The sequence below is a fragment of the Ascaphus truei genome, chromosome 11 (genome assembly GCF_040206685.1).
Source record: "Ascaphus truei isolate aAscTru1 chromosome 11, aAscTru1.hap1, whole genome shotgun sequence".
In the NCBI taxonomy this organism is placed as follows: Eukaryota; Metazoa; Chordata; class Amphibia; order Anura; family Ascaphidae; genus Ascaphus; species Ascaphus truei.
The window spans coordinates 39,371,785-39,395,645 of NC_134493.1; the positions used below are offsets into that span (position 1 = coordinate 39,371,785).

A 23,861-nucleotide genomic window follows, 5' to 3' on the forward strand; every position below is an offset into this window, starting at 1 on the left:
AGAGAGGGCTTTAGATACAAAACTGGGAGACAGAAGACATCGTTGAGCAGAACGCAAGAGTCGGCCAGGTATATAGTGAGATATTAGGCTACGGCCCGGTCACGGCGTGCACGCGCGCCTCGGAGCGTCTGGCGGCGTGTGCACAAAGTTTAGGCCGCGATCTGCCGTTCTAGGGTTGTGATGGGATGCGCGTCCTTTGAGCAGGGGGAGCAAAGACGAGAGGTTTGGCCGGGTCACGGCCATGACGTCTCGCGGCTGATTCACCCTCATTGGCTGAACAGCTGCCGTGATGTAGCCATCGCTCGCCCGCCGCGCCAAAATCCAAATTTCTCATCTTTTGGCAAAGGAGGTCACGCATCGCGCTTTCTGGAGGCACGCGCAGCCAGTGACTGGGACCGGCCCCATAGCGGGCCGTGGGGATGAGGCCTTAGGCAGAGATGTAAGGAGGGGCAGCGGAGCGTATAGCGAGATATTAGGGCTGAGATTAAAGGAGGGGAAAGGAGTAAATTGGTCTTAAAGGAGCAATCCATGCAATATCCTACCTGTGTTTTTTTTTTTTTTTTTTTAAATAAAATCAGTTCTGTAGTATTAATATAATGCACAACCTTTGATGTCTATAGCAGGTTTAGCCCAACTCCCCGGCAGTGCAAGATCTTTGCAACACTTTCCTGTTTGTGATAATGTGTTGCCAATATCCCCAACAGTTTGAGCTGCAAACTGTAAAAAATGATTAATGTTACCTTAGTGTAACCCCACTTTGGTATGTATGTATGTATGTATGTATGTATGTCTTTATTTATATAGCGCCATTAATGTACATAGCGCTTCACAGTAGTAATACACGTGACAATCATATAAATAACAAATAATATAAATAACAGGTCATGGGAATAAGTGCTTCAGACATAAAAGTAACATTAAGGAAGAGGAGTCCCTGCTCCGAGGAGCTTACAATCTAATTGGTAGGTAGGGAGAACGTACAGAGACAGTAGGAGGGAGTTCTGGTAAGTGCGTCTGCAGGGGGCCAAGCTTTATGTATGAGGAGGGAAACAAGGGGACTACAGAACACCTACGGACCCTCAATCCTGGATGTGAACTACGCTGGAAAGGTGGACATTTTCTATCCCAGACCACACATCTCAGCACTAAACTACTACTGCCATGATGCTGCTACTATTTATATTTGCTCTGACCTCGCTTCTTTTCAAAATACACATTTCTTTCTACCAGCCCCATGTCTCCAACTCTATTCATATATCTCCATCTTCTTTACCCCTCAATAAAAAGCACCCACACAAATCCTCTATTCACACCCTCTATCTACTCCTTCCTGCTGCTGGGGATCTCCCTAAGCCTGAACCCAGACATACACACCTGATCTCACCTACGCCTCCCTGCCACCTCTTCCCCTGTAAATGGTGTTAACCTTTTCATTTAACACCCATCTACAGCACTTATTCCCTCACCTGCTGTCTCTGTAAGTTTCCCCTCAAACCTCTTAGATTGTAAGCTCTTCGGGGCAGGGATTTCCTTTCACATTGTCTGATTTTTGCTGCACTTATTGTATTTTTAAAATTCCCTGTACTGTATTCTTTGTGAAGCGCTGAGTACACTTTTGGCACTATAGAAATAAAGACATACAATACAATACAATACAATAGGTGCATAGTATTAGCCACGGTGCTACTCATATGCTTCGATAAGCAAGTGGGTTTTAAGATGGGTCTTACAGTTGGATAGAGAGGGTGCTAGTCGGATATTGAGGGGAAGGGTATTCCAGAGGTGTGGTGCAGTCAGTGAGAAGGATTTAAGGCGGGAGAGGGCTTTAGATACAAAGATATTAATGATTATTAAATGTGAGACTGTGCCTAACAGATAATAAAGCAGCAGTTTGAATGAATAAAGTTCCTTGCTCCCATCATTGCATTACCACCGCCCCCAAGCTACACCCTGAATAAGGGAATGCATCCTGAGTAGCTCTAACACAGACACTGATTCAAACCCCCTAAGAGCCGGGCAGGGAGAGTTACATTAGTAATACAGTATAAGGCCGCGCTTATAGTCCTGGCGACGTGATGTCATCCGTCGCCGTTGTAGCAGCGTTTTTTGCCTATAGTGTAGGAGGCAAGAAATGGTGACCAAGGGATGTGGAGGGGGCGTGGCGTGAGCGGTCCGCCCTCATTGGCTGAACCGCTCACGTGCCCGCTGACGTCACGCGGCGGTCGCCGAAAAATCAATTTTCATTGACTTACAGCGATCGCGACCAAGCCGTCGCTCCTACTATGAGCGCACGTGACGGATTCAATACACTTGTTTTGACGCGACGTCGAAGTCGCCAGGATTATAAACGTGGCCTAAGAATACATTGTAGCTGCTGAGTTACGCTGACAGAAGGATTGATTAAAACTGAAAAGCAGCCATTTAGAGAACCCTGGAACTTCTTTTTTTTTAAGTATCTGTGAACTGCCACTTTAAAAGAGAGAAGGACAATTTTAAACGTAATATGGGTTTTAATAGGATTTAATGGGAACCTTGACAAAGGTCGAGGCTGATACTTTGCTAGATTGAGCAATAAACTAACCTTTTAATAGCAACCTGGTGTGCATACTCTTTTTGGACATTTAGGGGCCTATGCACTAAGCAGTCATAAAAAAAAATCGCTATAAATTTTAAATCAACATTTTTGACAGCGTTGCTATCACGGTATGCAGAAAGCCCCGAACACGTGTGATAGCAACATTTGAACAAATGGCGAGTAGCCGGCGACCTTATGATCGCCTCTCTGAAAAGGGCTTACCGGACCAGTTGATTCTGCTGCAGAGAGAGAGAGCCGCCACTCCCTGCGCCAATTTCGCCGGAAATTAATTCTTTTTAATTTAAATTTTATCACTAGTGTAACCCTTATTCCCCCCCGCCGCCCCCCAGACTCAACTGGTGTATCTAGGGTGCGTGAGGGCAGATTACATGCGTAGTGGTGGTGCATACCTGTGAGGAACAGGAGGGCCTGAGCTTCCCGCGGTGTTATTGGGGAGACAGGACCAGGCTTTTGGGGTATTGGCCTCCATGGTATCTTAGTGGTGCAGCGCCTCCATCTCCTATAATTCCCAGGGATATGGGAAGAAACCCTTATAGAAGAACCCCCTTGGTCCCAAGGTGAATGCTCCAGAATCACACAGCGCCAGTGTTGAAAGCAACAGAGTCTTTATTGTACTCACTCTTGGTAGTGCAGTAAATAGCAGCAACAGTTCACAGCAACACCGGTACAAGGTACACACTATGCTCCTTCTCCTCTCCCACCAGATCGTTCTCCTCAGGATGGTCTGAAGGGTGTCTCTGCTCCCTGCCTCCACCCGCAACCCAGGGCGCTACGGGTGGGGCTAGCTCTTCCCTCATCCCCTAAGCAGGGTGAGAGGCATCGGTCCACCTATAGATCACTAGGCCCTACTCGTCAGGAACCTAGCTAACACTCTCTCTCTGACTATCTGACTGTCCAGCCAGACACTCCAACACTAACTCACTCGCTCCAGATGACAGACTAACTGTCTCCTCCAACTCCCACGACAGACTCCAGAGCATAACTGCAAAAAGAGCACACAGGAACCGCAACTAAGTTTGGTCAGCCCCGCCCCTCATGACATCAGCAAGACCTCCCCTCTGCACAGGCCTGCAGCAGAGACAGGCTTGCATCAATCAAGCAGGCAGGGCTTGCAAGGGGGAAAACCCATGATTACTACTGGGGCCTACCTTTAACAGGGCTTACCACAGTAGTAGGAAGATTTAGTAGCCCGTGCTGTTTACAGGGGGCTACACTAGTGTAAGTGAGCAGGGGTCTCCGGAGCAGAACCGTGTTGATTTCAGGTCCGGGGACCCCCTGCTTCCCGAGATACAGGCCCCGTTATGGGGTGACGATATCTCCTATGCATTGAAAGGTCCCAGTCACGTGACGCGGGACATTTACATGCATAGGAGATACCGGCACCCCATAAGGGAGCCTGTATCTCAGGAAGCAGGGGGTCCCTGGACCTCAATTCAACGCGGTTCTGCTTCAGAAACCCCCTTCTCATCTACACGTCTTAAAATTTATATTAAAATATGTAGTAAGCACCAATACACAACCCACCCCCTGTGCCCCCACATAAAACCATTATTTATTTATTTGAACACAAGATTGATAACATAGGCTGGCAGGGGACCCTGTGTGTTCCCCGCGGGGGTCCGGGGGTCCTCGGGTGGTCCCGGTGGGTCCCTGCTGGCCTGTGGTACCATTCATGTTGTAAAAAAAATATAAAGATGGCCTACATTTCAATAAATAACCCCCCCCCCTCCCCAAACACATACAGTACACTAATGTGCAAAATAACTATTATCCAGATATGGATAATAGATTATTTGCACATTACTAAACAAAATATTAGTCAGCCAGCATAAATAAAGTAAATAAAACTGTTCTACTTACCCCTGCCATTTTGAAGGGTGTCCTCATCAGCATCCTGCAGGGCCATGTCCTCCGATGCCAGCAACAATACATAAAAAAATACCCCCACTACATATAAAAATCCCCCCAATACATATAAAAATCCCCCCACTACATATAAAAATCCCCCCACTACATATAAAAATCCCCCCACTACATATAAAAATCCCCCCACTACATATAAAAATCCCCCCACTACATATAAAAATCCCCCCACTACATATAAAAATCCCCCCACTACATATAAAAATCCCCCCAATACATATAAAAATCCCCCCACTACATATAAAAATCCCCCCAATACATATAAAAATCCCCCCACTACATATAAAAATCCCCCCACTACATATAAAAATCCCCCCACTACATATAAAAATCCCCCCACTACATATAAAAATCCCCCCACTACATATAACAATACCCCCAAGCTCCCCAATACATATAAAAATACAGATTTACCTTGGGTCAAGCCGGGCCCGGTGTTTGCGGAGGTCAGCTGGCTGGGGGGGCCTGGCCAGCACTGCAAATTTCCCCCAACCTCTGGCCAGGCCCTGCTGCCGGTCGCAGCCGGGCCCCGACTCTCAGCTGCCTGCAGGACATTTCCTCTCTCTGTCCCACGCCGCCGAACTTCCACTGCCGGCGCGCAACGGGGCTCTGACGTCAGCAAGAGGCGCGCCAGATGCTTGGCCAAGCTTACTGCCAGGCACTGAGGTCAGAGCCCCATCGCGCGCCGGCAGTGGAAGCTCAGCGGCGTGGGACAGAGAGAGGAAATGTCCTGCAGGCAGCTGAGAGTCGGGGCCGCAACCAGCAGCAGGGCCTGGCCAGAGGCTGGGGGAAATTTGCAGTGGCGGCTGGCCAGGCCCCCGCAGCCTGCAGGCCTGGGACACCAGCCCCGGCTGTCTCCCCCTCTCGTTGGCCCTGGTCCCAAGGCTAAACAAAGTATCCGGCCGCTCCTCCTCCTCTTACCATGCACCCCACAACTGGAACAATCCACCGGAGACTCTCACATCCGCCACCAGTCTAAGTTCTTTCAAAACTAAAGCTGTCTCACATTTTAATCTGGTCTGTAACTGTTACATGCGCCTATAACCTATTTTATCTTTAACTGTTCATGCAATGTCTTTATATATAATGTATAACCCATTTCACCTAATATAGCTATGTATTTGTAACCACGTATTTGTCATCATAACTCTGTGCCCAGGACATACTTGAAAACGAGAGGTAACTCTCACTGTATTACTGTCTGGTAAACATTTAATTAATTAATTCATTCATTCATTAAGGCACCTCAACTATTGCCTTTATACAATGAACGTGACATGTCCCTTTTGTTATTGCCACACCTTTTCAGCACTGGAGATGTACCATACAGCAGGCAGTGCAAGAGATTGCAGCTCCCTCTGGCTTCCAAGGGATTCGTTCTGTGACTAATGGTTCCATTTATAGTAGAGTTCATTATAATGAATGCAGTTGCCGGAGGGACAAGACACTCACTGCTTCCATCTAGTCAGACACAAACAGGTTTTGGTTTGGACGTTTAGCACCGCTCCGGAGATGTGAAAAATGTTCCCTGCCCAGGAATAAATTACTTTCAACCCAGGTGGTGGGTCAACCTCAAGGGAGTGGCCCCCTGGTCAGCACACTGACCTATGAAGGAGGTCAGAGTTTAAAACTCATTACCATATGACTGTAACAAAAAATGATTGTAAGCTCCCTGGTACAGAGGTTGATACTTTATGTACTTCTTCTGCATGTACTTCCACTTTATATGTATGAAATAATTCAGGCATAAGGGGTATATGAACTTTCTATTTTGGTAGCGTCCTCTTTAACTTCGCAATTTGCTTTGTGCTAAGGATCATTAGGTGTAATGTACGTGTGTGTGTATAGATCAACTATAGTGTAATATGCATATACAGTAGATACAGTATATTGGCTGTTGTTTAATTTTAAGGCTCTACGCCTCTGTATTTTTGGGGGCCAATCCAAAGGCATGAGAAATTGCTGCTCATAAATCTTCACTCACCTGCAGCTAAATGTTACGATAGTACTAGATAGAACTAAAAACAGTGGCCAGTGGTTTAACAGCATGGACAGAAGAGGAGCTTACATCTGTGACATAGAAACACCTCACTAGACCCTCATTGGGTTTGACAAGTCACTGCACCAAGAAACAGCTTTATAAATTCTGTCGCATACATTGGAATTTAAATGTATCAATCAAAAAGATGGGATTGGGTGGGAAAAAACTGAACATGCAGGTACATAGCAGATGAGGTTTAATAAAGGTAAATGCGAGGTTATGAATTTGGGAAACAAGAATAAACAGGCAATTTGCAAATTAAATGGAGACAAATTAGGTCAATCCTTGATAGAGAAGTATTTCGGAGTGCTTGTACACAGCAAGTTTAGCAATAATGCTCAATGTCAGGCAGTAGCTGCAAAAGCAAATAAGATCTTATCTTGATTAAACAGGGAATGATTGGAAGGGAAGTACTGTAAGCATCATTATGCCCCTCTATAAAGCATTACTAAGACCACATCTTGAATATGGAGTACAGTTTTCAGCACCACTCCATAAAAAAAGAAATTATGGAAAGAGAAAAGAGAAGAGCCACCAAATTAGTAAAGGGGATGGATAATCTGATTTATGAGGATAGGCTAGCTAATTTAGATTTGTATACATTATAAAAGAGGCGTCAAAAAGGGGATATGATAACTATATACAAATATATTCAGTGTCAATTCAAGGAGCTTTCAAAAGAACTATTCATCCCAAGGGCAGTACAAAGGACACCGGGTCGTCCCATAAGGCTGGAGGAAAGGAGATTTCACCAGCAACAAAGGAAAGGGTTCTTTACAGTAAGGGCAGTTGCAATGTGGAATTAATTACCCATGGAGACTGGGATGGCAAATACAATAGGTATCTTTCAAAAAAAGGTTGGACATCTTTTTAGAAAGGAAAGGTATACAAGGATATACCAAATAAGTAACCATGAGAAGGATGTTGATCCAGGGATTAATCTGTTTGCCTTATTTGGAGTCAGGAAGGAATTTATTTTTCCCTTTATGAGACAGCTTGGATAATGTTTCACTTGGATTTTTTGTTTGCCTCCCTCTGGATCAAGATACTGTAAGTACAAATATAGGATAAATATCTATTGTCTAAATTTAGCATAGGTTGAACTTGATGGACATGTATTTTTTCAACCTCATCAATTATGTAACTATGTAATTATACAAACCATGTAAAATGTTCAGAAAGTCTCCTCCTTTCCCTTAAGGCGCTACACTCCTCTGCACCCCCATATATCTCAAATCTGATCTCTCGTTACACCCCTACTCGTCTCTAACCAAGGTTTTCTCATCTTTTCACTTTTTACCTCTACAGCCCCCACCCATCTCAAACCTTTCTCACTAATCTCTCCCCCTGCCTTTGGAACTCTCTTCCACTCAATATTCTTCAAGCACCTTCACTTTCCACGTTCAAAGCCCAGAGAAAAACTCACCACTTAAAACAAGTGTCACATTAAGGGCCTCATTCAGTAAAGGTTGATAAAAATTATCGCCAGGGCATTTAAATTGACGTTTTTTGGGCGTTGCTATCACGGTATTCAGAAAGCCTCGATTACCTGTGATAGCCACCTGATTGGCTGTTAAAACCATGTGCAGACTTTAATTGTTTTTTTTTTAATGACGTCACTTATGACGTCAGAATGGCTGTGCTTCATTTGCCTTTAAGATGACGTCACGAAGCCGGCGTCACATGGAATTTCAGCCAATCAGATCGTGGGAACCAATTCCACACTCTGATTGGCTGAAATATCATGTGACGCCGGCCATCTTGGATTTAGTGACGTCATCTTAAAGGCAAATGAAGCACAGCCATTCTGATTGGCTTGCATCATTCCCTTTAAGTGACGTCATTTAAAAAATGGTTAGCCGCTAAGGTAATGAAGTTGCTGTAAATGCATTTCTCCTGAATCGGATGCATGCCGGGGGCCTCCGGTGCTGGTATTAATGGCTATCAGCTCCGGAGACCCCCGGCATCAATCCGAGGCAGGAAAAGGGCCTGATTTTTCTAAGTCCCGACATATCGCAGCTCATCGGGGCATCTCCCCACCAATTTACCCAAATTTTGAGGTGAAATTTATTTGGGGAGAAGACCGCCTTTTAGGGCTGCGATATCGCGCGAGTTTATGATCCTTCCGAAAATGGTCGATAAGCGGCTGATCGCCGCTCAATCGGCGATTTTCTTTGGGTCATAAGATTTTGCGGCGATACAGGCCGTTATCGGCCACTTACCGAGGCTTACTGAATACGAGTAGCTGTTTTGGCCGATAAGTGCTCGATAAGGGCCTTATCGACGCTTACAGAATGAGGCCCTAAATGTTCTACGCCTCTTTACAAACTCGGGATGCACTTGGCCTCCCCACTTTTTACTCCTAATGTGTCTGTAAGCCTCCCAACATACCACTTAGATTGTACGCCCTTCGGGGCAGGGTCTCTCTTAGCCATAAATTGACATTTACATGTTGTACTTAACCCCATTGTTAGTAATGTACATGATTTACATCATATTGTAATGTTGCAAAGCTCTCCGTACATGGCTGGCGCTATATAAATAGGATTATACATACATACAAATGTGTTTCCTTATTTTTTGCATAGCTGAATATTATTCTCTCTTTTTACAAAAATAAAGTATGAATCTTACTGATTGATGATAAAAAAAAGAATTCCTCAATGTTTTATCATCTTTGTGACGCACTTCTCTTCTCGGCACTAGAGGGCAGCATGACTCTATAGAACCATGCACATTGTCCGCCATCATTAAATTAGTTGGCTTAGTATCACATTCCCACAGGTCATTTTAGAGTGTCTGTAACAGGCGTTGGGTTCAGGGCTGTGTTGTAGATGCAGACACATACACAGAGCAGCCTTTATCGCAGCCCAAACGTTTACAGAACTCAAATAAAAGAATGTGACTCTTGCTAGCTTGCCCCGTTTGAGCCTTCCTCACACTTACTGTGTGGTAACTGGAACACTTACAGTGTGTCACTGGAACACGTACTGTGTGTCTCTGAAACACTTACTCTGTATCTCTGGAACACTTACTGTGTGTCACTGGAACACTTACTGTGTGTCACTGGAACACTTACTGTGTGTCACTGGAACAGTTACTGTGTGTCACTGGAACACTTACTGTGTGTCACTGGAACAGTTACTGTGTGTCACTGGAACACTTACAGTGTGTCACTGGAACACTTGCTGTGTGTCACTGGAACACTTGCGGTGTGTCACTGGAACACTTGCTGTGTGTCACTGGAACACTTGCTGTGTGTCACTGGAACACTTACTGTGTGTCACTGGAACACTTGCTGTGTGTCACTGGAACGCTTACTGTGTGTCTCTGGAACGCTTACAGTGTGTCACTGGAACGCTTACAGTGTGTCACTGGAACGCTTACTGTGTGTCACTGGAACACTTACAGTGTGTCACTGGAACCCTTACTGCGTGTCACTGGAACGCTTACTGTGTGTCAGTGGAACACTTACAGTGTGTCACTGGAACACTTGCTGTGTGTCACTGGAACACTTACTGTGTGTCACTGGAACACTTACTGTGTGTCACTGGAACACTTACTGTGTGTCACTGGAACACATACTGTGTGTCACTGGAACACTTACTGTGTGTCACTGGAACACTTACTGTGTGTCACTGGAACACTTACTGTGTGTCACTGGAACACTTGCTGTGTGTCACTGGAACACTTGCTGTGTGTCACTGGAACACTTGCTGTGTGTCACTGGAACACTTGCTGTGTGTCACTGGAACACTTGCTGTGTGTCACTGGAACACTTGCTGTGTGTCACTGGAACACTTACTGTGTGTCACTGGAACACTTGCTGTGTGTCACTGGAACACTTACTGTGTGTCACTGGAACACTTACAGTGTGTCACTGGAACACTTGCTGTGTGTCACTGGAACACTTACAGTGTGTCACTGGAACACTTGCTGTGTGTCACTGGAACACTTGCGGTGTGTCACTGGAACACTTGCTGTGTGTCACTGGAACACTTGCTGTGTGTCACTGGAACACTTGCGGTGTGTCACTGGAACACTTGCTGTGTGTCACTGGAACACTTACTGTGTGTCACTGGAACACTTACTGTGTGTCACTGGAACACTTACTGTGTGTCACTGGAACACTTACTGTGTGTCTCTGGAACACTTACTGTGTGTCACTGGAACACTTACTGTGTGTCACTGGAACAATTACTGTGTGTCACTGGAACACTCACTGTGTGTCACTGGAACACTTACTGTGTGTCACTGGAACACTCACTGTGTGTCACTGGAACACTTACTGTGTGTCACTGGAACACTTACTGTGTGTCCCTGGAACACTTTGTCAATCAGCCTTTGGAATATCGCTGGAGCTCTGTGTAGCCCAAATGGCTTCTTAATGATCGGAAATAGCCCCTGCGGTTTAGCAAATGCGGCTTTCCCTCTGGACTCTTGCGATACTGTAATTTGCCAGTATCCTTTTGATAAATCTATTTTAGAGATGAATGTAACTCCTACAGTTTGTAGCCTTGGGGCTCTTGTCTTTTATCGTACAAATGTAACTCTACCCAAGTGGTCTACCTAGTACCAGCTCATCAATATGAGGCATTGGGAAGGCGTCAAATTTAGACACAACATTAAGCTGGCGGAAACTGACCAAAAATCATGTTTTGCCATCCTTTTAATGGGACGAGATGTATTTGTCTACACCACTTACTGCTGATTTTTCTCCCCCACTCCCAGTCTCAGCATGTTTTTTAACTCTTGCTGTACAGTGGCTTTTAGGTGTTTAGGAATTCTCTTAGGCTTTAGTCTGACCATTACAGCAGGATCTGTTACAATGTTATGTTTCAATTGATGCAGGTGTTCACTGGAAAGTCCTTTATCCATCATCCCCTGTGATGTTATACTGTATGTACTAATCTGGCTTCAGGGCCAAACTTTTGGACAGATTAAGCTGGATGGATAAGGAACACTTGCTGTTCAACCCATGGGTTGATACGGTACACAGGAAATACTTGTGACCCTCACAGTCTATCTGGGATATTGACCTGGATCTTGGTAACACCAGAAATGCCTCCGGGTGGGCATGCCTGTTATAATAGCTTTCCTGAGTTTCCTGAGCTCCTTTCGTGTTGTCTTGTGACATTTTCCCCACTTGCTTAACTGCTTTCCCTCAGCTGTATCACATACTGTACTATATTCTCTGAACGGCATGTCTCTGCTTCTACATCCGTGTCGCCCCAAAGGCCGATGCCTGAAAGGGTCCCCCAAGAGCTGCTCCCCTCTGCACAGAACCAGTGGGCTAAGGGTTAATATCAGTCTACATCTGCGTCTCCCAAAAGGCGGACAGCCTTTGGCACAGCCAAAGGGCAGCCAAAAGGTGTGAGCTGTTTGCTCCTGTTCGCTGATGTTTGGTGATGATAAAGCGTCTCTATTTCAATCTGAAACACACCAGCCCTTTAATCCCCTGTACCCAATTTCCCAACTCTATCTGTCCATGAAATGTCTGTAAATTGACTGTTTAACCTCTGTTCTTTTAATGTAACCATGTAGTTGCCATCATAACCCTGTGCCCAAGACATACTTGGAAATGAGAGGTAACACTCAGTGTATTACTTCCTGGTAACACATTTTATAAGTAAATAAATATCCCTTCAATGAGATCCAGGATTCCACGAGGTTGCCACCCATATAGCAACTCGACAGGCGAGAATGCCGTGGATGCTTGTGGGTCTTCATCAATTGTGAAAATTACATAGGGAAGTGGCTTGTACCAATGCCGGCCATCACCGTTGATGATCTTGTGGAGTATAGATTTCACTTCACAGTCTTATTAAAGTGCCACACCTGTCCGTTTCTGGATAGTATACTGAAGTCTGTTATCTTTCGAAGTTTACATAACTCTGTCATCAGAAAAAATGTTGGGAGGGATGAGCCCCCTCAACTTCACCTGTGCTGCAGAGTATACAATCCAGGGATATAGAGTCCATATAGTAATTGCAGTACAATTCCGGGCGACAAGGAGTTAAGAAATGGCACAAGCTCAGTCTCCTGACTTAACCCCTAATATGGGAGTAGCATAGCGGTAAACGGAGGGCTGACCGAGGTGGTCTCTCAACCAACCACGGACCCCCTCAAGCATATAAATCCCGCATATATAGCTGCTCACCTGGGGTAGCTTGAGAAAAAGTATATGTATAATGAAGGAGTGACTTACTCCAATCCGTCCGGATCGGCGTGCTCCAAGCTGCCTGGGATGAACGAGCAAAAAACCTCTCAATGAAGGGAGTGGATCCGCGGGCACAGATAAGAAGAAGGGAGTCCCTCCTGAGCGCTTAGGAGGGACTCCCTTCTTTTTATCTGTTTTTTGCCCATGGTTTAATAAAGGCTTTTTTTAGCGCAGTCCAGCCTCATCATTTTTGCCAGCAGTGCCCGCTGATCCACTCCCTTCGTTGAGAGGTTTTTTGCTAACTCTGTCATCAGATTAGAAGTGAAATTCATACCCAAATCGGATAACATTGCATCTGGTAACCCTACTCTGGCAAATCTTTCCCAGTTCAGCAGCAACTGCATGAGAGCAGTAATATTCAATAGCAAAGGTCTGGGTACCTAGTGGCATAATCTACCAGCACCAGAATTTGTGTATACACTTGTGTGCACTATTTTTCAATGGAAGCACTAGATCATAGTTATCCTTTTTTCAGTTATATGCAATGGAATCAGTGGTGCCTTTTGATTTACCTCACGTGAGGTTACCTGACTTTCTGGACAAGATGCAGAAGAACTGTTTCACATCCTTATCTACTCTCATCCAGTATGTACAGAAGGAGATGCCAGCAGAGGTCAGGAGACTTGTGGTTTGGAGAAATTAAGGTACTGTAGGTTTTTATTTAGCCAAAGTTCAGTAACAAAAAAACATGGCTTTTCCTCAGCAGTACAAAGAATAAGCGGGCAATAGACTTTAGTCCTCAGAGTCCTTCTGCAGTCCAGAACAGCAACCAAACTGGCCGTCAGGCTACCTGTTTATAAATTCTTCAGCCCCGGCGGCTTGTTAGTGCTTCTGTCTGCTCTAAGCACGAGTGAACTATTAGCTGCCCAAACAGCCCCAGGCTTTTTCTAAGAGGGTTGACCCTACTACACAGTAAAAATCTGTAGGGCAGGATTGCTCAACTCCAGTTCTCAAGTCCACCCAACCGGTCAGTTTTTCAGGATATCCCTGTTTCAGCACAGGTGGCGCAATCAGTCCCTGCTTCCGTACAGGTGGCCCAATCCGAGGCTCACACAAAGACTGGGATATCCTGAAAACCTGACCTGTTAGGGGGGTGTTTGAGGACTGGAGTTGATCACCCCTGCTGTAAAGGATTCGATCAAGCATCTTCTCCCAGCTCAAGTTGTCCGGCCATAGGAATGTCACAAGCTCGTCTGAGTTCTATATGTCTATGAGGTTTGGGAAACAAACAGCTGAACATCTCCTCCTGTGATTCGTTTTTATGAACACTGTGTAGCACAGGGGAGCACAAACGTTTAAAGCTGCGCCCCCCTGCCTGCTCCCCCTCTCTCTCACGCCCCCCTACCTGGTTTAGCGGCGTCAAATGACGCCGCTGGGTCACATGATGTCACGTGACCCCATTGCCCTGGAGTGTGACGTCACTCCGCATGACACCGCGGCATCATTTGATGCTGCGTGGCCATGGCGTCGCAGCAACGCGTCTGAACCACAGTAAGTGTGTTGCAGAGGCCTCACGGGATCCCCGGCATTTCATTTAAATGCCTCAGGGAAGAGCGTGGGGCCTCTGCAACCGCCCCCCGCCCCCACCCCAAAAAAATCCATGCCGCCCACTTTGCACACCGCTGGTACAGCATATCATTAGAAAACTTTCATCATTTTCTTCCATCGAGCGCTGTAACAGAAGTGAGATGTACTGTTATTTTAACTGGAGACTTTAGCTGCTGGATCTGTTCATGTTTGTTTGAGATTTTCTGTGGCTTCAGTGACAGCCTGAATTAGTGAATCCCCCTGTCCTCGCACTGTTTTTCCCTACCATCAGGGTGATATCCCATCACTGACACCAACTGGACAATATCTCCTCTACAGGACAAGGGTTAATACTCATGCTCGCAAACGCCCCACCCTTCACCTTCGCAAAGGTCCCTCAGATGAGTTAATATCTCCCCTAAATCTGTCTCAATATACCACTGTCACGAACAGCACACAAGTGAGCACGTGACTTGTATATGCAATCAGGGTTAATACGCACGCTCACAAGCGCACCCACTTTTCACCTCCGCAGAGGTCCCTCATATGGACAATATCTCCCCTATAGAACAAGGATCAATACACAACTCACAAGCTTCCCCTCTCTTCACCATCGCAAAGGTGTACAGTACATCTGCTTCGCCCCAGCCTTTGGCGCAGTCGAAAGGCAGCTAAAGGGTGGGAGCTAAAGGGTGTGACCCGTTCGCTGATGTTTGGAGATGTTAAAGCTTCTCTATTTCAATCTGAAACCCACCAGCCCTTTTATCCCCTGTACCCAATTTTCCAACTCTATCTGTCCATGAAATGTCAGTGAACTGACTGTAACCTCTGTTCTTTTAATGTAACCATGTATTGTTATCATAACTCTGTGCCCAGGACATACTTGGAAACAAGAGGGAACTCGCAGTGTATTACTTCCTGGTAACACATTTTTATCTATCTATATATTTCTCAAACCGTTGTATGCGTGTCTGTTTGTCCTTTGTCTCCCTGTCCCTAGGGGAAATCGCATTGGACCTTTGGCCCGTCACTCCGCCTCAGGCCATGAGATGGCTCCCTTGGCCTGCCCGCCCCCGCACACCTCTCATTGGCCTGAGGCGGAGTGACGGGCCAAAGGTCACAGACACACACACTCTCACACTCTCACACTCTCTCACTCTCTCACTCTCACATACACACACACACTCACACACTCTCACACACACCCTTCCCCCCCCCTGTGTCCCTTCCCACATTGCCTCCACGCTCACACCCCGGCCGCAACAGTCAGCGGGGGAGCGGAGCGAGCACCCGGGACATAGCGGGGGAGCGGCCACAACACGCTGCCTCCCGCCTCACATCCACGTGGGAGCGGCCGGATGGGTGAGTGAGCGGCTGGACGGGTGAGGGAGCGGCCGGACGGGTGAGGGAGCGAGCAGGTGGACGGGTGAGGGAGCGGCCGACGCATGCACGTGCCCCACAACAGGAGGAACGTTTCGGGGGGGGGGACAGACGGAAGATTTTTTGGGAGGGGGGGCAGACGGAAGGTTTCGGGGGGGGGACAGACGGAAGGTTTCGGGGGGGGACACAGACGGAAGGTTTCGTGGGGGGACACAGACGGAAGGTTTGGGGGTGGGGGGAAGATGACCGGCAGACACTGGGGGAATGGGGAGCAAGCGGCCACATGATACATTAATTATCACTTACCTTTTAGGGGCAAAGTGCGCATGGTGGGAATGAAGCCCCCCGTAGCCGTCTGTGGATGCCTGTACGTTTGGGTACTCGCGATCGGAAAAGATACACTTGTGTGTATGCCAGCTACCAAGGTGAGTAGAAGCTGGTTACACAATTCGCGACGCGTTTCGTATACCAAGTATACTTCTTCAAGCATTTAGCTAAACCTGCCGATTAATGGAACTGCCCAATGCAGACATAATATTCAGCCCAGCAGATATGATCATTTTCTGGCAGGAAACAGGACCTTTTCCAAATGAACGTGGCCTGCTGAATTCGGCACTGGAGATGTTTTATCTTGTTGGGAGAAAGCCCTAAGGCAGGTCTGCACAACTCCAGTCCTCGAGGGCCCCAAACAGGTCAGGTTTTCAGGATATTCCTACTTCAGCACAGCTGGCTCAATCAGTGGCTCAGTCATACTGTGCTGAAGTAGGGATATCCTGAAAACCTGGCCTGTTTGCGGCCCTCGAGGACTGGAGTTGTGCAGACCTGCCCTAAGGGGACAGGCAATGTGTGTAGGGCTGTGTTAAAGCCCCAAATTCCTCCATGAGCTGACTCAGCAGCGATTGATGTTTATAGAAACCAATTTTCTAGGGCGGGTGATAATCATGTTTGTATCATGAACAGAAGAATGTTCACTTACTTCAGCCCTAATATAAAAAAAAGATCTGAAAGCGCCTATGAAGGAGTCGTGGGAGGAAAGCGAGGGAGATCTGTTTATTATTATATTTAAATTCTTTGACAAAAAGAATAACTGTGCCCCGCTTAACCTCTCCTGGTAAAATAGACTCGTCCATAAAAGATTTGGGGTTGTGCTCAGGCCATAAGAGCTATGGTTTCTTGGCTCTTCTGTTTCCCTAAAGGAGATCCTTGTTTAGATAGAGAAAAATAAGAAAACACATTTGTATGTATAATCTTATTTATATAGCGGCAGCCATGTACGGAGAGCTTTGCAACATTACAATAGGATGTAAATAATGTACATTACTAAAAATGGGATTAAGTGCAACATGTAAATGACAATTTATGGCTAGAAGAGACCCTGCACCGAAGAGTTTACAATCTAAGTGGTATGTTGGGGGACATACAGACACATTAGGAGTAAAAAAAAACTGATGTGTGCAGAGCATGTGCACTGTAAGTGAAACTTCTTTGTCTTTTGTCACTGCTTTGTCACAGAAATTGTATTTGTGATGGTGATCTTTTAATTCAATGAAAGAGATTTGAGAGTATCATTTATTTTATTTATTTTTGTGTTGAAATTTCCATACTATCACTTAGAATACATGATATAATTGACTTATGATAACTAAAGTAAGATACATATATTTTATACATATATGTGTAAATCCTAAAAATCAAAATACAATTTAATTGACAACCCAAAGACGTTTGACTTAGAACACTATATTATATTAATCTATATATAATTCATGTGTTATATGTTTACACACCTGACATGTTTTTGACTCCTGCTTTTATTTATTTATTATAAATGGTACATTTCTAAAATGTTTGCTATTTTCACTTCTATATTTATACTCCTTGGGAATGTGTGTATGTGTGTGTACTACTTCTGAGACTGACGTACAGTGCCTGTCATATATAGCAGAGGTTGCTGGGACTTGTAGTTACTCGGGCCCTCCCATCTGATTCCCTTTGGACACTTGACATCCGGCCCCCGAACTACAACTCCCAGCAGGCAGCCAACAAACTACAATGATGTCATTTCCGCGACTGCACATGCGCAGTCCCTCACTTCCGTGTCAATATTTGTCCCCATGTAGACTTTTTTTCCCTATGAGATTTTTGTAGGTACCAGTGCCACCTAAGAAGTTTAACTTAAAAAATAGACAAGCACAATCACAGATCAATAAAATAATATTTTTTTTTTAAATACAAGCAAATAATGCTGACTTGCATATACTGTAGGATGTAACGCTCAATCACTTGTGGAGACACAGTATAGACGTATATATATATACGGAAGACGCTATCCATGTTCTCCTTATATGTAAGTGGTAAAAGTTCCATTAACTACAAGTCTTTGAAATATCTACTGTAGGTCCCGTTCTGACCCGGGGTCACAGGTGACACAGCGTCCACATGTACAATGCTCCCACCCTGCTTCTCCACTCTCACTGAATTCGGCGGCCGCCGGGCGTCTCCACTGACATCACCACGCTCTCTTGAGAAACACTGGCACCAGTCAATCCTATGCGTTTCGCTAGTGTTAGCGTCATCAGGAATGGAATTTAGATATTTCAATGACTCCTAGTTAATGAAACTTTTCCCTGTTATACATAAGCTGTATAAGACAACATGGCTAGTGTCTTCCATATAACATCTTCATACCGCGCCTTCTGAAGGGATTGTGCATTATATCCTATAAGTAAGTAGGCTTTTTTTTTTTTTAATATTCATTTATTGATCCGTGGTTGTGCTTGTCTATTTTTATATTTTACTTCTTACTGTGGTGCAGGGAAAAAACACGATAGCGTGTTTCAAGTAAGAATAAACAGGGAGAATCGGCCAGTATAATACCAAGGTAAGAGTAGCGCTAAGTGTACAGTTAATCCGCGGTGTAATGGTTGGAATGAAAGTGAGATTGGGTTAGTCTTGTGGATTTATTACGATTTGTCTTAAAAGCTCATGTATGAACTATAAAATATCGAACTCATGTTGATCAATACAAGGTATCGCAATATACACAAGAGAAACCATTGAGCGTGGAGTTACCAAAAAACCTTGCACCTTCTATAAACCTTCCACGCCCAAAGGTTCTGGGCGTGTAGCACGTTCTCTAAATTCTGGTATTGTGGGATTTCACAGGCGCGGCAGATAAGAATCAAATCACTTAACCGTGTACTGTAGGTCCACTGAAAACAGATCAGTGAGCTTTACAGAGCCGAACAATAGCAGCGTACAGGTATGAGTCACCTCTTTGCAACCGAAAACTCAAGCAGTTCCCACCCATGTTCCACCGAGGTGTGCGGTACAGAGATAGCAGTGACATGCAATTACTGCGTGCCAGTGTTATGGTAAAGGTGACACATTGCAGCGATTGCCTTGCAGCTCTTCGGTGGTTTCAGGGTTTCAAAGGATAACATTTTTTTTATATATATTGTGAGTCAGTTGGGTTGGGATGTCTACTAGCAAATAAAACATACCGCTTGTGATTGTGAGCGCGCATTCACATGTCCCGGACAGGTCTGCTTCCACTGCAGCCTGGGATTCTGGGTAATGACAAGCACATGAGCACAGCCTTGCTTACTGTTTCTTACCCATTTTAACATGGACCCCTATAAGCTTATGCCTGCCGCATTACACAGCGTTTCCCGCACAGCCTGGGTTAAAGATGTTTGCTAGAAAATTGCCAAGGTTCAATACAGATCAAGGAAAGGGGGCAGTACCACAAAGTTACATAAAGTGACACACCACGCTTGCAATAACATCCATGCCTGCTTGCCACAAAATGTTGCCGTTCTGATGGATATTCTATTATAAATTACCCTGACTGGAAGATACAAGAGATGTGATACTTAGCTGATTCTGCTGCTTGACTTCATTTCCTAATAATAATTAAAGAGACAGTCCGAGCATCTCATTGCACCTTTATTGAGAATTAATTACCTAAACTGCCGATCAATTCGTTCCCTCGTGATCACTCAGCAAAGAACCTGCTTCCCAGGGTTCACTAAATGGCCGCCTTTCAGTTTCCAATCAATCCTCCAGTCAGTGTTACTCAGCAGCTACAATGTATCCTTATAATACTAAGGTAACATTATTTAGTGTTATAGTTGCAGCTCAAACTGCTGGGAATATTGGCAACAAATGATCACAAACAGGAAAGTGTTATAGCAATCAAAGGATGCTCAGTATATTAAAACTCATTCAAATGGCATTAAGAGTTGAATTAGAAAAAAAATATAGTATTATTTAATACTACAGAACTGGTTTATCTAAAAACACACACATGTAAGATACTGTATGGATTGCTCCTTTATATTCTGTTGTTGAAGGGAACCCCATAACTAGAGCGACTAGTTTTTTTACATGACTCAACCAGGACAGGCTCACGGGACACAGTGCAGATCCCAGACTTCTCTGAAAATGCCGTCTGTGATATTATATTAAAAAAAAAAAAAAAAAAAAAAAAACCTTGGTGTGTTACGGGCTTTTTTTTAACTATAAAAATGACGCTGACAAATGTTTTGAGAAAAGAACAAAAGAAACAAGGTGAAAGAAGCAGCAGTACAGTTAGCATAAAACAAGAACATGTTTTTATTGTGCATACTAAATATACTCTGGAAATAGCGTCTGCAACGCTGCACAGTTATCCAATATCTCGCAATCAATGGTGATTGATTTTAATTATGACTGAGCCGAAAAAGCTGTGTTGGGTTTTTTTTTACTTAAAGCTGCAGTTCAAGCAATATCCTACATGTGTTTTTTTTTAATAGAACGACACAAGAAAAAGAACCCCAAGGAGAGCACTCGTCCACTCAAGATCACAGAGACACTAGTGGATGAACAATAATGTATGTAGTGGGTGAGGAGTGAATTAATTAAAACACTTTATTTTTATTTTTTATTTTATATATCTTTTTTATTCAGGTATATACATTTACAAGTCATACAGATATATACATGTGTTGGTGTTCCCGCCGCGTTATATGCATATATGTACACACATACATAAATACATATACACAGATACACAGATACACATATATATCACATAAGATACATAGAGAGAAACAGCATATACTTGATATCGTTTTCCGCTATAGAACAATACATTGGGAACTTGGTATGTGTCACTTAATTTTTTCTTTTTACTTTATAACTCGGACTCCTAGAAGCCCTGAACACTTCCTCAAACATGGAAGCGCTTATTAAACTAATCGACAATAGGCGTTAACATTGTTTGGATCTTCTATTTACTGTGTTTAATTTAATCTTTGTCTTTAAATAGTGGATTTTAATGAAGTTGTTTTATTTATTTCTTTGAGGGGGGGTCTAATTTCGGGGGTGTCACTCTTCTTTTTGTTTCTCTAGGAATTTAGGGCCTCATGCAGTAAGCGACGATTATGTGAAATCGGCAAGCTTATCGATTAGTCATGTTATTGGCGTTTTTCCCTCTCCGTATGCAGTAAGTGCCGAATACATTCAAAATCAACCAGAAAACAAATCCGCCCACTCTCACGATGATGAGCCGATCACACACAGGTGTATCGGCGTGCGTGGCGGGGTGCTGTTAGGTTGCACAATCACAAATCTTGCTGAATCAGGCGAAACAAGCATGTTTTTGATTGCGCGCCATATTTAAAGGCAACGTGTACTGCTAATCATTCTCTGTGTTGTTGGGAGTGAGAGAGAGAGAGAGACGCACAGAGCTGGACGATTGAAGATTTGCATATTGACTGAGAGACTTGTTGTGTATTGGGTGAGCTTTGTCCTTTGTTGTTTTGTTTACATCTTTGTCTTGTTTTATATGTGGAAGTGGGTCGTGTGATTGCCTGTACATTTCTTGTCTGTTTTTTGTGAGTGCTGGAAGTATGCCCGCAAAGCGTGGGAAGAGTGATGCTGGTGGGAGTGGGAGTGCTACTCGTGCGAGTACGCGTCGGAGTGAACGTTCTGTTCAGGGGAGTGATGTTGCTGGTGCACCGAGTGGTGTTGCTGGGAGTGGGAGTGCTGTTGTTGGGAGTGGGAGTGCTGGTGCTGCGAGTGGTGTTGCTGGGAGTGGGAGTGCTGTTGTTGGGAGTGGGAGTGCTGTTGTTGGGAGTGGGAGTGCTGTTGCTGTGAGTGGGAGTGCTGGTGCTGGGAGTGGGAGTGCTGTTGCTGTGAGTGGGAGTGCTGGTGCTGGGAGTGCTGGTGCTAGGAGTGTGAGTGCTGGTGCTAGGAGTGTGAGTGCTGGTGCTAGGAGTGTGAGTGCTGGTGCTAGGAGTGGGAGTGCTGGTGCTGGGAGTGCTGCTGGTGGCGCAGTTGCTGATGGGGTGTCTGGTGGTGGCGTGCTTGCTGGTGGCCAGCTTTTGGAGGCTCTTCCATTGGAAGAAGGAGAGTCCAGTCAGCACCAGCCAAGCTCTGACCCTAAACCTGCTCGGAAAAAACGTGTGGAGAAGCCACGTAATCCTCGCTTCAATGACCAGGAAAATAGGGCTCTTGTCACTGGCATTCTGGAGCACTATGACAGTCTCTATGGACATTTAGTAGGTAAGTGTAACTTTACATTTATTATTCAAATACATGTGATCCTAGGTCATCTGAGTTTTGTTCATATGCAAATATGGGTACACAATATCTTTCTATGTTCATTAGTGTGGAAACACAGCTTTTTATCATGCCTTACAAGGACAAATAAACACAGGCGGTCAATTTGCCAGAACTGCATACAATATGAATGCAACCTTGCTTACATGTATAGGTTTAGTAGTGAATGCTCATGTGCTGCACATATTACACATAAAACAGCATGTTTGCTATCTCTTGGAACAGCTAGCAGTGTAGGAAACTGGTGCTTATATTATTATTAATTTACCTCATATCTTTTATATGTTTTTCAAGGGCGGACAAGTGCAGCAAGCAAAAAAGAAATGTGGGACACAATAGTCATTGGTGTCAATGCCTGTGGGAATAGTGTCAGGGACAAGTATCATTGTCGGAAAAGATTTGATGATATTAGGTCCAAATTGAAAAAGAAAATACAAGACCAACGCGTGCATGCTACTGGCACTGGAGGTGGGCCCACACCACAACGTCTCATATTGACTCCATTGGAGGAGCTGCTTCGGCCAAAATTACTTACCGTCGTCGTGGAAGGCTTGGCTGGTGACCGTGACATTGGAATTTATCCGTCACAATTTCCAGCAGGTGATAAATATTACTGTACTAGGCGTGTCGTTGCTTACACTTATTTTGCATATTTACACTGCTTTTTATACTGTCTTCACAATATAAGCATACCTGCATCTATATATGTATATGTCTGATTCTGTATATATATATCTCAAAATAGACATATATGTAGTAGTCCTACTAAAAGCAGTAACTAATATAGCACGTGCCATTGCGTGCTCATTTACATGTGAATTCCCAAAATGCATAGCTGCAGTGGAAGCAATTGATGGTGGGCGAAGATGGGGAACAACAGGGTAGTACACATGTGTAACACATGTTCATGAGAAATTATTAGTAGCTACAGGTACAGAACAGAAATATGTATCATATTATTGTGTATTTTATTGATTTTACTCCGACAAACATGACATTACTGCCTATTTTAAGCATGCATCAAAGAAATTGCATGTAACGGCCTACAAACATCACTGGCACTAACACATCTATAGTTGCTTATGAAAAGGTCCATTTTTGCTTTATGTCATATACAGACAGCATAATGAGGCACACGTATCATATGTTATGTCATTGTTTTCATAACTTAAACACTGCAGATGACTACTTAGCTCATCTACCATTGTGTTAAAGCAGCTGCAATTAATATCTCATCACAGCATACACTTCAACAGAGGGGGTGGGGTTCAGCACACACACTAATTACAGCCTCATTTCACGGTCAACTTAGTTCACACCATTTGCACCTGTTTCAAGTCATTGAAAGGTGTGGCTGATTAGGCTTTTTGGGGAAGGGAATACCTTTCTTACAACCTGAATAGCACAACTGAAGTTAATCACACTCATTTGAAAGCTTAACTCTAGCTACTAAATGCCCCAACAACTCATTACTTATCAAAGCGTACGTCACACATTAGTTCACTCATATCTATAGTTGAACTACTATGAAAGACACATTATCACACACTGCATGTGTTGTCTTGTTG

General features: G+C 44.5%; 1 long non-coding RNA gene across 1 annotated transcript; it reads left to right on the forward strand.

The window, feature by feature from the left end:
• Positions 1 to 15,313: 15,313 nt before the first annotated feature.
• LOC142462980 (uncharacterized) lies at positions 15,314 to 20,567 on the forward strand. Its single transcript, XR_012787320.1, has 3 exons — positions 15,314 to 15,669; positions 16,001 to 16,112; positions 20,484 to 20,567. It is a non-coding gene; the product is annotated as an uncharacterized LOC142462980 (long non-coding RNA).
• The last annotated feature ends 3,294 nt before the right edge of the window (positions 20,568 to 23,861 follow it).